The sequence below is a fragment of the Protopterus annectens genome, chromosome 6.part0, assembly GCF_019279795.1.
Source record: "Protopterus annectens isolate FY-2018-M chromosome 6.part0, PAN1.0, whole genome shotgun sequence".
Taxonomy (NCBI): Eukaryota; Metazoa; Chordata; order Ceratodontiformes; family Protopteridae; genus Protopterus; species Protopterus annectens.
This window is the reverse complement of record NC_056737.1, coordinates 1,371,845,912-1,371,861,492: the sequence shown is the minus strand read 5'-3', so window position 1 is coordinate 1,371,861,492 and position 15,581 is coordinate 1,371,845,912.

Genomic DNA, 15,581 nt, shown 5'->3' with positions numbered 1-15,581 from the left:
CCTTGTCATTCAAAAAAGAAAGCTCATTTGATTCATACGATTCTTATATCTTTACCCACTTAGCCAGTAGAGCTGGCCTACTCTTTTCTTTGGAGAAAAAAATCATGGGTTTTAATTTTTATAATGTTTGGGGTTCGTTTCTTGCATGATTTAAGAGCAGCATTGTGTAGACGTTTTACAGCAAGGAGGTCTCATTTTTGAAACTAGTTTTTTATTTTACATTTCAGCATTTTTTTGTGCGATGTCCATTGTCTGATCCAATTTTGATTCCTTACTAAGGTGTCTTCTGCATACCAAATATATCACTTTGTGGGAAGGGATTTCCACAGAAAAACTGAAAAATGTCTTGTCTTTATTAGTCTTTGTTTATCAGGTTAGGATTAAGCCGCTGAAGCGAAAGCTCCTTTTTGTAACAAGTTCTCGACAGGAGTGGTATGATTCCCTTATGCAGACATTTTGCTTTTCATTAACTCATGGGACAGTTTCTCTCTGTTAGTTGTTTATGCTTTGCATGCAGAATAATTGTGTTTTAGGAGAGTAATGGAATGGACAAAATTCTTCTGGAGTTTGTCTTTAGACAAGCTTCCTGTGGAGGACTTTATGAAATACAAATCTGTAGAGGAGTGTTTGTGCTCTGTGTTGGGTTGTGGGGTTCCTGTGACAACTTCTCATATTTTCATTCCTGTAGGTAGATTACAGGATTATGGGCTAATGATCTTATCCACTTTTGTCATCTGCTGATATTTCTTTACCAGTCATTTTATATGGCCATTATGTCACTCTAACATGTACACAAATTGATGATATTGACAGAACTGTATTTTGTTATTTGTGGTATATCTGAAAGGACTAATTTTTCATGTGTTATTGAATAAATGGTGGTATGGGACACCAAACATTCTTAGGAAGTTGAACATCTGGTTGTGGAATAAAGGGTGGGGAAGGTGAATAAGCTGTTTGTAGAAAAATTCAATTGGTTCAGTGACTTTAATATTGAGTTTTATGTCATAATTTGTTTCTTCCACATTCTTTGTTCCTCACTTTGCTTTTTCCTGGTTTTATGATTTTTCTTGTATTTCTAATACATATGTAGTGTACTACTACCCTTTTTAAAAAGTGCTGAGGGGTCTTTTGCATCAACCTGAGCCATCCTCAATTCAGGGAGATGGAACTTTTGTTTACCATCTCATCCAAAGGATACTGCATTCAAAAGTGGGTTGGGGGGGTGGCCTAATGATTAAGTTGTTTGCCTTAAAAACACAAGATGCAGGGTTTGAGTCTCAGAAGGGATAACTAGCTAGGCTTAAAATGGCCTGCAAGGGCAGTTAGATTAGTACTAATCTATGAACCTATGAAGTGCTGCATTTGTCTTATGCTGCATTACACTATCAGTAATGGAAAAAAATTAAAGCAAGCTATGTTAGTTTTGGATGTTCTGAGGTACATTTTAGAGTTTTTGCCTCAGCCTTTTGATGCAGTGAAGGCCTGAATAAAAATCTTGACTAAGGAAAGAAATTCAGTCTTACCCTTCAACTTTTTTTTTTTTTCCCTTGCATCTTTTCAACATACTGAAGAAACGTACAAAAACAAAAACCAATGAAGAACGAAAAGACCACAGGCACCTTGCTCCAGCCAACCAAATGGAAACCACTTCACCAAAGGTTCTAAATGCAAATTTATTATTTAAAAGCGTTTTCGCTGTGCTCACTGGCGTGGCTTCAAACGTTGCAAATAACAGCATACAAAGTAAAACTTGAAGACTTTATTGTGAGCGCTTTCGCGGTGGACTCAACCCTGCTTCATCCAAAGGATGAAGCGGGGTTGAGTCCACCGCGAAAGCGCTCACAATAAAGTCTTCAAGTTTTACTTTGTATGCTGTTATTTAACTAAGCCACGCCAGTGAGCACGGCGAAAACGCTTTTAAATAATAAATTTGCGTTTAGAACCTTTGGTGAAGTGGTTTCCATTTGGTTGGCTGGAGCAAGGTGCCTGTGGTCTTTTCGTTCTTCTTTTCAACATAACTTAGCTGGCCAAAAGTACCACTGTAATAATTATGGCCAGAGCTTGGGGGCATGGCAGCCCTTAGAAGCCATATGTTTATAGATTCTCTGAGATACATTTTAGAGCTATTTTTCAACCTTTTGATCCAGTGGTGGCCTGACAAAAAAAAAAAGGGGGCAAGGAAAGAAATTCAGTCTTATTTTTTTTTTCTTTCAAGGAAGAAATAAATTGTGTCTGACAAAATAGCAGTTCATAAGCTGAGAAGACGAGTATTTGTGAGGAAATACCAAAATTGCATCAGGGAATGGAGACCACCTCACTACCGCTCTAAAAGAAAGCTAGTGACCTTGTATGTATCCCTCTGGTATTAAACTGGGATGAAAGCAGAAATGTGTACGCTCATATATTTTAAGTAGCTGCTGTCAAACATATGTATGCCACGCCTCTACACCCTTTTCCCCAAAAGGCAGACACATTATGTTGTGTTACTCTGTTGTCCCACCTTCTATTGTGTCACTCTGATGTCAGACTGGGACAAATCTGAAAGAAAAAATAGAACATAGTAGTATATTTCAAGCTATTTCAGTCATATGTCTATAACAGCATGCCTTCTTACTTCCATCCCTAAAAACGTGTTTGTCAGGAAAGTGAAAAAATAACAGTCAGAATAATGTATTCAAACTTATTTCTTCTAAAGAGTATGTTGGCCCTAGATAGCCTCTCCACAAGCTATAGCAACATTCTGTATACACGTCAGAGGTGTGATTACAAGGAAAATTAAAGTTGTAATGATCACACCACCCCTACCTCCCCCTCCACACAACCAACAGCAACCTCCTGTATACATCTGCAAGCATGCCTGATTTTAGAGTAGATAAGCACAAGGTTCATGGTAGAGGATGCTATTAAGCCTATATTAAAATCCATTTATACAGACGGGGTGTGAGGGTCTGGCTGATCTGTAATTCATTTTATGCCTTATTATTGAAATCCAGAAAACAGTTATATATGTACCCATCTGTATTGTGAGTGTCCACAGATTAAAGGTGGCGATATTTTTACATACAAACACACATGCACATATGCATGCACACACTCTGACACTGACCATGAAAGTCACATCTACATGAAGCTATACTAATTTTTTTACACAAACACATGCATACTGATGCGCACGCACACTGCACACTTTCTTATAGGCAAATTAGAGGAATGCCAATTCACCTATGTCTCATCTTTGTGTGTTGAAGGAAACCAGAGCACATGGATAAACCAACACACAGAGCAAGCCACAGCTAAGAACTCAACCAGAACTATGTACTATGAGATGGCAATGCTACTCACTCTACCATGATATCAATGATCAGTTACCATCATACACATCTTGCTCCTGCCAAACCACAAAAGATAGTCACTTATCATGTGCAATGCTGACACTTGTGATGGAAAGTGGAAGAAATTACAACTAACATGTTACTGTTAAATACTTTGCAACCCCTCCTACATATACACACACACACACACACACACACACACACACACACACACACACACACACACACACACACACACACACACACACACACACACACACACACACACACACACACACACACACACACACACACACACACACACACACACACACACACACACACAAACACATGTAACAGCCATACCAATACTACCTATCCACTGATTTTAGCAAATACATGATTTGATAAAACTTTTACCATGTCAGTGCAGTGAGTATTGTTGAACAATAATCAAACAACAGCAGAGATAAGTCACTTGAATGCAGAGATGGCCTCCATACCCATCAGTTACATCCACTTTTCTATGCACTCCTCAGACATCTAAGTATGGTAAATAAATATAGGTCACAATAGTAAAACATTTCATCTTTCTTCACACAAATACTCAGTAGTCTTGGAAATCCACACTGGTGACTATCTAAGCTGCCTTCTGGGGTGTAAACTCATCATAAAAAATAAAAAAGTACATTCCCATCAGTTATTTTTATCCACATACCCTACTCAGTAATTATAGCCACTTCTGACTTCTGATTGTTATGAAAAATGATGGCTATATAATGAATTTCAACTTCATTTCACATGAACAGTAGCTCCACATTAAAGTATTCCAAGCTGATTCACAAATATCATTATAATCCTGCAAAGCCAGAATAATGAGCAAGTAGTCATTTTCTACCATAGTCAGTCTCTGCAATTATAGCTAATTTGTCTGTGCACACCGCAGATGTCAAATTCCCTCTTATAAGAAAAACATCTCTCTCTTGAATAGGTTTATAGGTAATTAATAGGCTATCAGTCTACAGACTAGAATAAGCCTAGCCAATAACCAGAGGCCAGAATAAAACTTTGTACCTTGTATCTGTGAAGTTAAGATTAAAACTATTATGCCAATCATCCCCCCATTTTAAAGTGGAAAGGAAGTACCTTTGGTATTAATTACAGGCAATGGGAGCATCTTCTGAAAAGATGGTTCATAGATAATTACTAGACTAATGACCTTGGGGGGGCTTTTTTAAACCTAGTCAAGATACTTAAAGATGAGAATCAAACACTGTACCTTGTGTCTGTAAGGTAAAAACCATAACCATTATGCCAACCCACATCACCAGAAATAATATCACAGTAACAAAGCAACATAGATAAGGGTTCACATGTAGGTACGATGCTAGCCGCCTTTGTCGGCCATTTTAAGCCTATCTAATTTCCCCAAAGTGAGAATCAAACCTTTACTTGTTCTTTGAGTTATTAACCATTATGCTATCTCCCAACTTTGTAGCAAAAGAATCAGGTACAAAACCAAAAATAATGGTGAAACAAAGGCCCAGAATCAGGGACAGGTTTTAAATATCATTCTTACATGCTTGGAGAGTCGATAAAACAACAGGTTTGCATAACATACATTTCTTGCAGGATATGAAGTCAGAAACTTCAAATGTCTGTCATTATTTAGTGATTGTGACTCATCTATGACTGACAAGAAAACCACAAATGTTATTATGAACAAACCAGAAATAGAGGCAGACATACTTGCTTATGAATTAGAAACAAAGACAAAATTAATGGAAAATAATGGAAGAAAGACCCCAAATTATGGACAATTATTAAATATTAGTCTAATTCACTTAAATGTTAATAGTACAACAGAGCAACAGGCTTTACATCAGCATTAATTTTCTGAGAAGGATAAAACTCTAATATCTGGCATTACTGACTGACTATAAATTAAACAACAGACTTTGGGCAGGATTCACGAAGCCTCCGTGCAAGAGTTATAACTCCTACACGGAGGCTGCAGTTAAACGGAGTGATGTCAGCATGCTCTGCATATTCATGAGAGCATGCTGAATCACACCTAAGGCTAACACGGTCCATGTAAGACAGTAGGGGGCGTGTCCGTAGGCCGAGCCCTGTAAGCGGACATGCCCCCAGAAGAGTAAAAGTGCCCAAAGTAAACACCCACGACAGAGTCCATGGAAATGTGAATAAACACAACACATGCCCCCACAGACTATGAACATAAAATGTACATATGAACATCTCATATTTTTTTTTTAAATTGTAAAGATGTTTAACTGTGAGTGCGCTCGTTTGCGCGGGCGTGCCGTAGCGCAGCCACAGTTAGCAGTCAGTGGGAAAGCATATAAGAACTAAATATGCAAAGTAAGCCAAGAAGCAATAGCGTAGCTGTAGAGATGTTGGCTGAAGAGCAGGCATTCATGGTTCGAGCCCCCAGAACACCAATTTTTATTTTTAGCAAAATAAGCACGAAACAAGTCCCTGACAAATATGTACACATAAAATCACATGTTATGTAAAATGTAATGAAATAGCCCATTTATAATTAAGAAATGTGAGGTAATAAAACAATAAAAAATGCCAGATGTGCCCATAGCTGAGCTACAGTTTAACAGGGTGAGTGCATCTGCCCGTAGGTGAGCAGTGGTTTAACTGGTGCAAAATGAGTGCCCGTAGCTGAGCAGTGGTTTAACACGCTGAATCTATGTGCCCCTAGCTGAGCTGAGCATAATATGCGTGCTGATAGCCAAATTAGGCTTAAACCAGCGTACCTCGTTTGCGCGGAGCTGCGCACCGTGCAAACAAGCTAACTGACGGGCAACGTTGAGCAAGCCGTATCAAAACTGCTTTTACACAGACACACCCCTCAACTTGTCTAGACAGTCATAAAAAATAAAAAGTAGTGGCCAGGTTCGAACCCAGGATACTATACACCATAGTCAAGGTACTGAACCACTAAGCCATGACAGCAGTACCTATAAATGCAATAATAGCAAATATATAGGAATGAATACAAACTGGAGCATGACAATGCAGGTTTAGTGAAGTTGATACAATTCCAAAATGGCCAATCACAGATATGTGCGGGAAAAACGGACTATATAAGCCCCATAGGCAGGAATACACAGAATAAACGATTGTAGAACTGACTTGCAGCCAGAATGACAGGAGTAGGTGAGGGTAGTTGCTTTCGAGCACAGAGGTGGGGCATTGAGGAGTCCAGGTACATGGTCTGGCTCCTAGTCCACAATCATGAGGCCCAACTCATGCAGGGCCAGGTCCTGTGGGGAGCATATAGGGCTGAGGCATGGGACCGGTTGGCTCATGATCTCCCCAGTGCCACAGGGATTCCAAGGACTGGTGAGCAGGTCCGTCACCACCATGCGGACCTGAAGAGATGCAAGCAGGACCAATTGAACGTTTGGATCCAGGAGGCCCAGCAAATGCCCAACGCCCCACTACTGAGTAAGTTACATTTAATTATGTATGCAAGAAATTAAACTAGCTGATATTATGGAGATGTGTATTCCAATATTACTTAATTTATATTACAGCTGCAGGTGTCCGTTCTGTGAACCGCAGAGCCTATGGCGATAGGCTGGTGCGGTTGCGCCACCAGGCAGGTCAGTAATCCACTACCAGTAACTGTAAAGAAATATAAAAGTATGACAGTTAGCAGAAGAGTGCAGTGTAGTCACTAAGTAATAAAATGTGCAAGTAACAGTGTAAAAGTGTTTGCAAGTATTGCTTGATTACAAAAGTGTGTTGCAGTCTGTAATCCAAACAGAAAAATGAAAATGTCTGACATAAATTCTGAAATAAAGCTGCCCCACCTGTAAGAAAATAGTACACAACCTGCAACAGGCTGAAAAGTACAGCTGCAGAAGATGATCAAATCACATGTGTGAAATATATCCCTGCTGAAATACTGAAACATGACAGTAGTGAGACTGCTGCAAAAGGATTGTAATAACTACAGGTAAAACATGTCAATAAAGCCTAGAAGTAAGTACCATCCTGAATAGTGAAATGAAAACAAGTGAGAGAGTGTGAGAAAGTGTCATGAATCCAGCAATACAGTAGTAATAACCCCTGAATAAAGTATACTGCAGTCAGTACAGAATGAAATGCATGTGAGAATCAAAACCAAACAGCGAAATCTGTTCAAAGTGTTGTTGCATCTGGAATGTGTATCCCAAAATCTGGATATGTTGCTCTCAGTCTGCAATATGCAGATAGTATGATTGTCTGATATACCAAACATCCACACTTGTCTATAGCTATATAAAGCAAATGTAGCAGGATGATGTAGCTGAACAAAGCTAGATATGAATGTGTATGAAGAACAATAAAATGTATATTGATGTTGCAGTAACAGTCCTATCACCAAGTTGAAGTAGTTATCATATAGGAAACTGTAGTTAGAACAGTAGTGTGTATATATGTGCAGCTATTAGAAATGAACAGCATATGTATTGGTATTCGAAGGTGTTAATATTATTTTTTTCACCCCACCCTATAACCACATATAACCCATTCCACGTGAAAATGGTATGTGCAATCACAATTAACACCCCTGGACATTTGTCCTGTGTGGTCATATATATTTGCATGTCCGTTGATGCATCTGCCCTGTTCATACATCCAAACCTGATGGCCTGTTGCCATCAATCAACCCTGCATGTTGTTGGAATGTGTATTGCTGTTCAAATTATGCATGTGTTATGCTCGCTGTTCAATGGTGTGAATATCTGGATGTTTGGTTAATGGGAATACTAATGCATGCTGTTACAACTAATTGTGAATGGTATTATATGTCACTAACCCAAACTGTCTTGACATAATGCAAAACATAGGACGACAGGGAAGGCAGGTTCCAGCGGACCCACCTCTCCCACCTCAGCTGGCGAGTGCACCTGGCACTAGTGCCCAGTCTGGACCCTCCTCTGGTGGCCCTGTGCCACCTGTGGGTGGAAGCACTGCAGGGGATGGGGCTCAGCCCCCCTCTGCAAGCGTGGCCGGAGGAGAACCACCACTCACCCTCCATAGCATCCGGACTGTGGTGCGTAGGGAGATCCGGGACTCTGTTCTCGAGCCCCTACGCCAGCTTGAGGCACAGGTGGCACAACTTACGGGCATGCCTGTTGCCCGGCCTACACAGCCCCCAGCACAGTCCCATCCTGGGCAGTGAAGGAACAGTGGCAACTGCCTATGGGTGGGGATATCAGTTCCACTGTTGCCATCTGTGGGATCATGGGCTCTGGATATCCAAACCTCCATCCCCGTCAATTGTGTAACCCTCCCACATGTGTCATACACCGCCCCTGTATGTGTCTTGTTTGTCTTGTCTGTTTACCTACCCAACCTACCTCCCTAGCTATACCAACTTCCTTCACCTGACATACCACTCTCACCTGAAAAAAAATTACGCCCCATACATAGCTGCCCATTCCTCACACATGTCTGCTGGACGTGGAAAATATCAATTACAATTGGCTGTACAACAAGTATTATTGTTGTCCTGACACCTCTCTCAGGGGTGGAAGGTTTCAAATGTCACACCAAATTACATACATATGCACAGCTGTTGCTGATGAAGAAATGGGCAGCTATGGGCCTTACCTACATCCCTCCTGCAAATCCCAAGCTTGTTTCCCTGCTGTCTTACCCTCTTTGTGACCCCTTTTTCACCACTTTCCTGTCTCCCCATTTTCATTTCTTTCAAAGAAAATAGCGCTGGTGTGCGCCAAGGTAAGCACCAAGCGGTTGTAAGCGGGTGTGCGCGTGTGTGCGTGGAGCTGAACGCCAGTGCGCATGCGTGAGCTCTGCGCAAACCAGCGCTAACCCGGTTACAACTGCTTAAAAGTGCCTTAGTCACTCTGATTGACAGGTCCTGTAGTCAGTTCAAAAGCAAAATAAAATCCCACTGTTAGTCCCAAACCCAGGACCTTGTAAACAGTAGTCTGTATGACCTACTACTGAGCCATGACTCTTATACAAGCACATTGTGCTAAAATAAATATAACATGTAATAGTAGGGATGAATGTAAAGGGAATATAAGATGTGTAGTACACAAAGCATGTCATTTAGAATTACTGTCAAAACTACTGGATTTCCATAATAGTAGTTTGTGAACAGAAACAGCCATGCTAGTTGGTAGCTTGTAGGTAATAATGTCAGTTAATGTACATATATAAATGTATGTATATTTACATATATATATATATATAAATATATATCTATATATAGTTGTAGGTGTTATTGTGCATACACACTTTCTACAGGGAACAGGCGAGAGGAATGGAGAAATGTGAATCTACAACACAGCCTGAATCATGAGAGAGATACTAACCTTTACACTCACAGAACAGTGTCCACAGCATACCAGCATGGTCCCCGCCCTTACAATCTGAAAGGGCAATGCCTATGTCACATACCCTTTTATAGCACTGTCCTGAAATCACAGTGAGAACTGCAATCAGTACACAACTGGCTGCATGCAATTAGCAAATGCTGGCTTACAATTGGTGCAGAGGCCATCACATGGACCTATGCAGATACCTACAAAAGCATCCTGTACTAACACTCCACACATGCAATATGTTCATTGCACTGTCTGGAAGCAGACAGAGGGAGAGAGACAGACAGAGACAGAGAGAAAAAAAAAAAAAAAAAACACACGCTACACACTGTGACTCTAAGCTGTCAGCAGTGACAGTAGCAGCAGGAAGCAGAAGCAGTGGTAATGCAACCAGCTGCGACAAACACAGGTAATGCAAAGTAGCAGGTTAATAGTCTGCATACTGTGAACCCTCCAAATGTGTCATAGGTCTGTATCTATAGGTATGTCCATGTGATATGTTGTGTGTACGTAGTTCCACCAAAAGGGGATGACTATACATTACATGTCAATCAGTGTTAGGCCATGATCCTGGCAGCAGTTGTCTGTGCGTTGCCCTCAGCAATGGCTGTAGTGACTGTTTTGAAAGGTCAGCCAGGTTCAAAAGGCAGGATCAGCCCATCACAAAGGCAAACTGGCTAGGAACAAATGTCTGCAGGTACCCGATATCACTGCATATGCATCCCATACTGAATAATTCTATAGCTTAGCAGACCATGCCGGTTATGCATATGATGTGGTAGTTCCCAGGGTCAGTAGAGGTGCCTCCTTAGTGGTGTGGGACCACTGTTGCTGTATGCCAGTGTCCAGGTACATATCCTGTAGTACGGCCAAGATTAATTATCAGTCTTATACGCGGTTGTATGTCCTCTTGGAGTGCATGTAGCACACATCCAGGGACACCATCAGGTCACAGTGATGCTGTGTGTTCTGCTTTGCTGAGGGCGGCCCTCACCTGGACATATGAGATGATAGGGAGGTTACATACAGCTGTGATAAGTATTTCAACTGGTGGGGGAGAAGGAGGGGGGATACGTGCACCGAACCTGTCTGCAAGAATGTTGCCAATATCTGTGTGTTTGGTGAATGTTAAGTAGGTGTGTATTAACGGAGAGCATATCTGAGGCATTTGGTCCATATGTGTAACATAACTGAAGAAGGCCTTGTGGTTATCCATAGTGTTTGTGGCCATTTCCCTCCCAGAGTAGGCCGTGGCCGTTGTTATGAGAGACCGTAGTGTAGTACCAGTGCTGACCACAGATGCCTTCCCTTAATGTGAATCTGCTCTATCCTGCAGTAGCCTCCTGCTATTGTTATACAATCTGCCTCTGTGTGGGGTCCACCGGACAGGATGCCTAACCTTTGTGCATAGGGTCTGGGTTAGAAATGTGTGTGCAAGTTCCATGCAATTTGTGGGATGTCCGTGGTAAGCATTTGCAAAGGGGTCAGTAGTGTGGGTTGTGGCTTCCACTGGCCCAGTGTGCTGCATGAATACCATCTCAGTCCTAACAAGTGAATAACTGTCTAATCACATACATATCAAAGTATTCTACTGTGCTGGTGGTGGTGGTGGTGGGATATGTATATCCAGGCCAAGTAACTTGTGTCCACATCACACTAGTGGATGGCGTCCCACATACAGTACCTTGGGATGAACCCCCAGAGTGAGGTTGTGCATTGGACCTGTCAGTGTGTGCTGACCGATGGGGCATGCTACTATGTTGTGTGGAATGTGGCAGGTATTGTTGCACAGGTGTTGGCTGAGCACTGATATCTGGCCATGTACTTGTGTATCCACCACAAGACACACACATGCAACATATGGGAGTAGTAGTATATCACTACACATGAGTATCATGTATAGTATGTGTGCCATATATTGCTGACATAGTCTGCTGATATCATGTTTGTGTTCTCTTCCAGGGAGATGGCGCGTCAGTGTAATCCTGCCTACTCTGCAGCGGAAGATGAGGAGATACACCAGAGCCTGGTGCGGGAGTATGACATACTGTTTTTCCACACCAGTCAGAATCAGCAGGAGAGGGCTGCACTGTGGCAAGACCTTGTCCATAGGGTAAATGACATTGGCACGCATAATAGGACATATGAGCAGGTACGACATCACTGCAGTGATTTAATCAGAAATGTCCATCAGCGTGCGTCAGATATCCATAGGCAACAGGTTGCCACAGGAGGTGGGGTGGCCACACCCCCCCTCACCAGACTGGAGGGGCTACTCCTAAGTGTTGTGGCTCTAGCCCCGGAACAGCAACAGCAATACACCTGCATCATGATGGAGGCTGGATCCACACAGCAGCATGACATGGAGCATGCAGGTAATATGCCATATGTACACTTGACTGTTCTGTACACTGTTAGTTAATGCATGTGTAAGGTGTGTCCGTGGTATGTAGCTGTCATCATAGTATGTAATTGTGCATGTGTGATATTGGCAATATCAGCAGCTGACGTGTGAAAGGCAACTGGTGTACTACTGCGCTGTATCGTATGCAGTATCAATGGCACAGTTGTGCCCACTGACATTAATCTCATCATTTCTGCAGGTCCCTCTGGGGTTACAGCAAGGCAGGCCATTCATGCTGGTGAGTGTGTTTAACAATACCTATAATAGTCCTGATAGTGCTAGTAACACTAGTGCAACTCAGTAGTGCTCTGTGTGTATACTGCGGGGTGTGCATGTGTGCATGTGTGCAGGTGTGCCTGTGCCCATGTGTGCATGTGTGCATGTGTGCAGGTGTGCCTGTGTCCATGTGTGCATGTGTGCATGTGTGCCTGTGTCCACGTGTGCATGTGTGCATGTGTGCATGTGTGCCTGTGTCCACGTGTGCATGTGTGCATGTGTGCATGTGTACACATGACCACATGTGCATGTGTGCATGTGTGCATGTGTCCATGTGTCCACATGTGCATGTGTGCATGTGTGCATGTGTCCATGTGAGCATGTGTCCACGTGTGCATGTCTGCATGTGTGCCTGTGTGCATGTGTGCATGTGTGCCTGTGTGCATGTGTCCATGTGTGCATGTCTGCATGTGTGCCTGTGTGCATGTGTGCCTGTGGCCATGTGTGCATGTGTGCCTGTGTCCATGAGTGCATGTGTGCATGTGTCCATGTGTGCATGTGTGCATGTGTGCATAAAGTGCATCACTGGTAACAATGTGTGGCCACTGTAAACTGTGTTTACTGTCTTCCTCCCACAGGTTCTGGTGCTGCTCTGGTGTCCTGCAGCAGGGAGCCTGAATCTGGTGCCACAGGTACTGGTAATGATGATATCTGTGTAATGGTACAGGAAGGTGTGTCAGGGTCTGCCATTGGTTAGCCAATTGACAGTACACAGCTGTCAACCCCATCATTGCGCACAGTCATCCTGCCAGTACATCCTTTGTCACCATTGTCCCTAGGTGATGGACAGGATACAGTGGGCATTGACCAGGGTAATGTGGTATCTGTGGCACATGCTTCCCCACACAGCAGCCATGGGCAGGGTCCTGCGATGGTACCACACAGACAGTTGCCCATGGGTTCTCGTGGGAGCATCCATGGGCGTACTGCCTCTGGCAGACGTGCCCAAAGAGGTCTGTCAACCTCAGCTTTGCTTCGGGCTGTCATGCAGGCACAGTCGCGTATGGAAAGGTACACCAGACAGGGTCTGAGGGAGCTGAGTGCATGTCGCACAGCCATGACTGACAGTATGCGTGACATCACGGATGCTATCCATAATTTCACCTATGTCATAGACAGACATTGTGGGGACATATTACAGCAGTTCCACAACCAAATGTCCATGAGCCAGGGCAATGGTGGGCGGTTGCGGTGTCGACGTGGCTGTATGCCAGCAACAGCAGCAGCTGGCAGTCGGTGCGGATGACAACAGGCCCGCGCACACCCCCATAGTGCCAGCAGCAGCCCCAGAATTGCTGGGTCTGTGCTGTCATCGGAATGCCCCAGGAGACCATGTGCACGTGGCTCTGGACAGTCCCAACAGGGACCTGTGTCCAGTCAACACACTCCCGCTTCTGATGACAGTACCCAGTCTGGCTTAGTACTGGATACAGTCCGTAGCACCCCTGCCAGGCACAGGTACCGTGTCCGTGCCCACAGACACTGATCTGTATGACCTGCCAGGTGCAGTCTGTGGCTGTCCACAAACCCCTGTATATGGCAGCCATGAGGTGGAACTGTGTGCGTGCATGCACACATGCAAAATGTTAACACCTAGGGCGACCACATACACGCACACACTGCACCAACAGTGCCCCACCCTGTACTGCTGCCCCTCACCAACACACATACACACACATGTCAATTGGTGGTATCAGTGGCAGACTCAGGCATACCTAATTCACACCCTGTGCATATGATGACACTGTGCCACCTCCTGCAATCTCCAACATCATTGTGGGAACAGGTAAACACATTGCTGATGCACAGGGTGACTACATAGAAGTGTATTAGTAGTATCATGTTGGTAACAGTACAGTGTGCTGATATGACTGTGTGTATATCCCAGCATGCCTGATGCAGTAACCATATGAATGTCCTGAATTGTTATTTGCACCCATAGTACGTACCAAAGTGTAACAGCTGCACATAATTGCATGCCGGTGGTAAGGATGTCAACAGATAGCCGCATACATGGGTAGCACAGGGGGGAAGCTAACGCAAGTAGTGATATGCAATGGTGGACATGTACAGTAATGGTGTCAAGTTGCCCACAATGACTATGCAATGTGGATGTTTGCGCATGTTGATATGTGTGCAGTACCAATGTAATCCAAATCACAATTAACTATGACATAATATCAGTTCTACCATGAGCATCTGCGCTGTGTATTCCTGGGTACATGTTGATAGTGACTACATATTTGCATTGTTACTTACTGTTAGTGTTACCCCTTCTTTTTTGTACAATGAACTACTTCCAGCCCTGCTTACGGTAGCTTTGTTTGCATGCATGTTCGCTTGGGGTTCCCTGGAACACTGCTTACACCTGTAATGCAGAGTTACAGTGCTTCTGTGGACTCCTAGTGACATCTGCATAGCGTACGATACGTATGTCAGGTTTACACATGGCAGAACGTCACTGTCCGTCCTGTTCGCATGTACATTGCCTGTGACACATTGCACATGTCTTACCTGGCATTTACCCACATGTGCAGTCATATATGCCAGTGCTGTGAAACAGTAGCAGTACACCCTTCACATACACACCTTCAGTATGTTGTTCCCCATTGGCCCTATGTGTTGGTACTCACCATGGCAATCACACTACTAGGGTAGCATGTGCAAAGGTAACCTGTGAATCACCTCTATGGTCCAGTTGTGGTTTATGTGAGTCATGTGGCAATGTCACAGCTGCCACATGTATGCAGTCAGCCATCACCCTTGGCCAGGAACGTACAACACATGTGTGGGATGCCACCACATAGCCAATCTGGGGACTGAGCTCGCTGAACCCAGTAATGCCATACCCTGCCAGGTGGCATGTCATATTACAGTGACTACAATACAAGTCAGACATAGACATGCACTGACAGCATGCTGAAAACACTGGGGCATACGTGGGGACTCAGAATAGCATCCTGCCTGAGCATCACACACCTCCACAGCTGGCACACAGGCATATGTTCTGTCAGAACAGAGCACATGCCACACATGGCACACACATCCCGTGTGCCACACACTCATAGCCTGTAGGGCTACACAACACACCTGCTACAGATGTGTCAGGTACCTGTCTTGGGTGCTGCACTGGGGTCCCGCTCAACAGGCTGTATCTGGTGAAGGTCACAGTGATATGCCTCAGGGGCAATATGGTCCACCACAGAA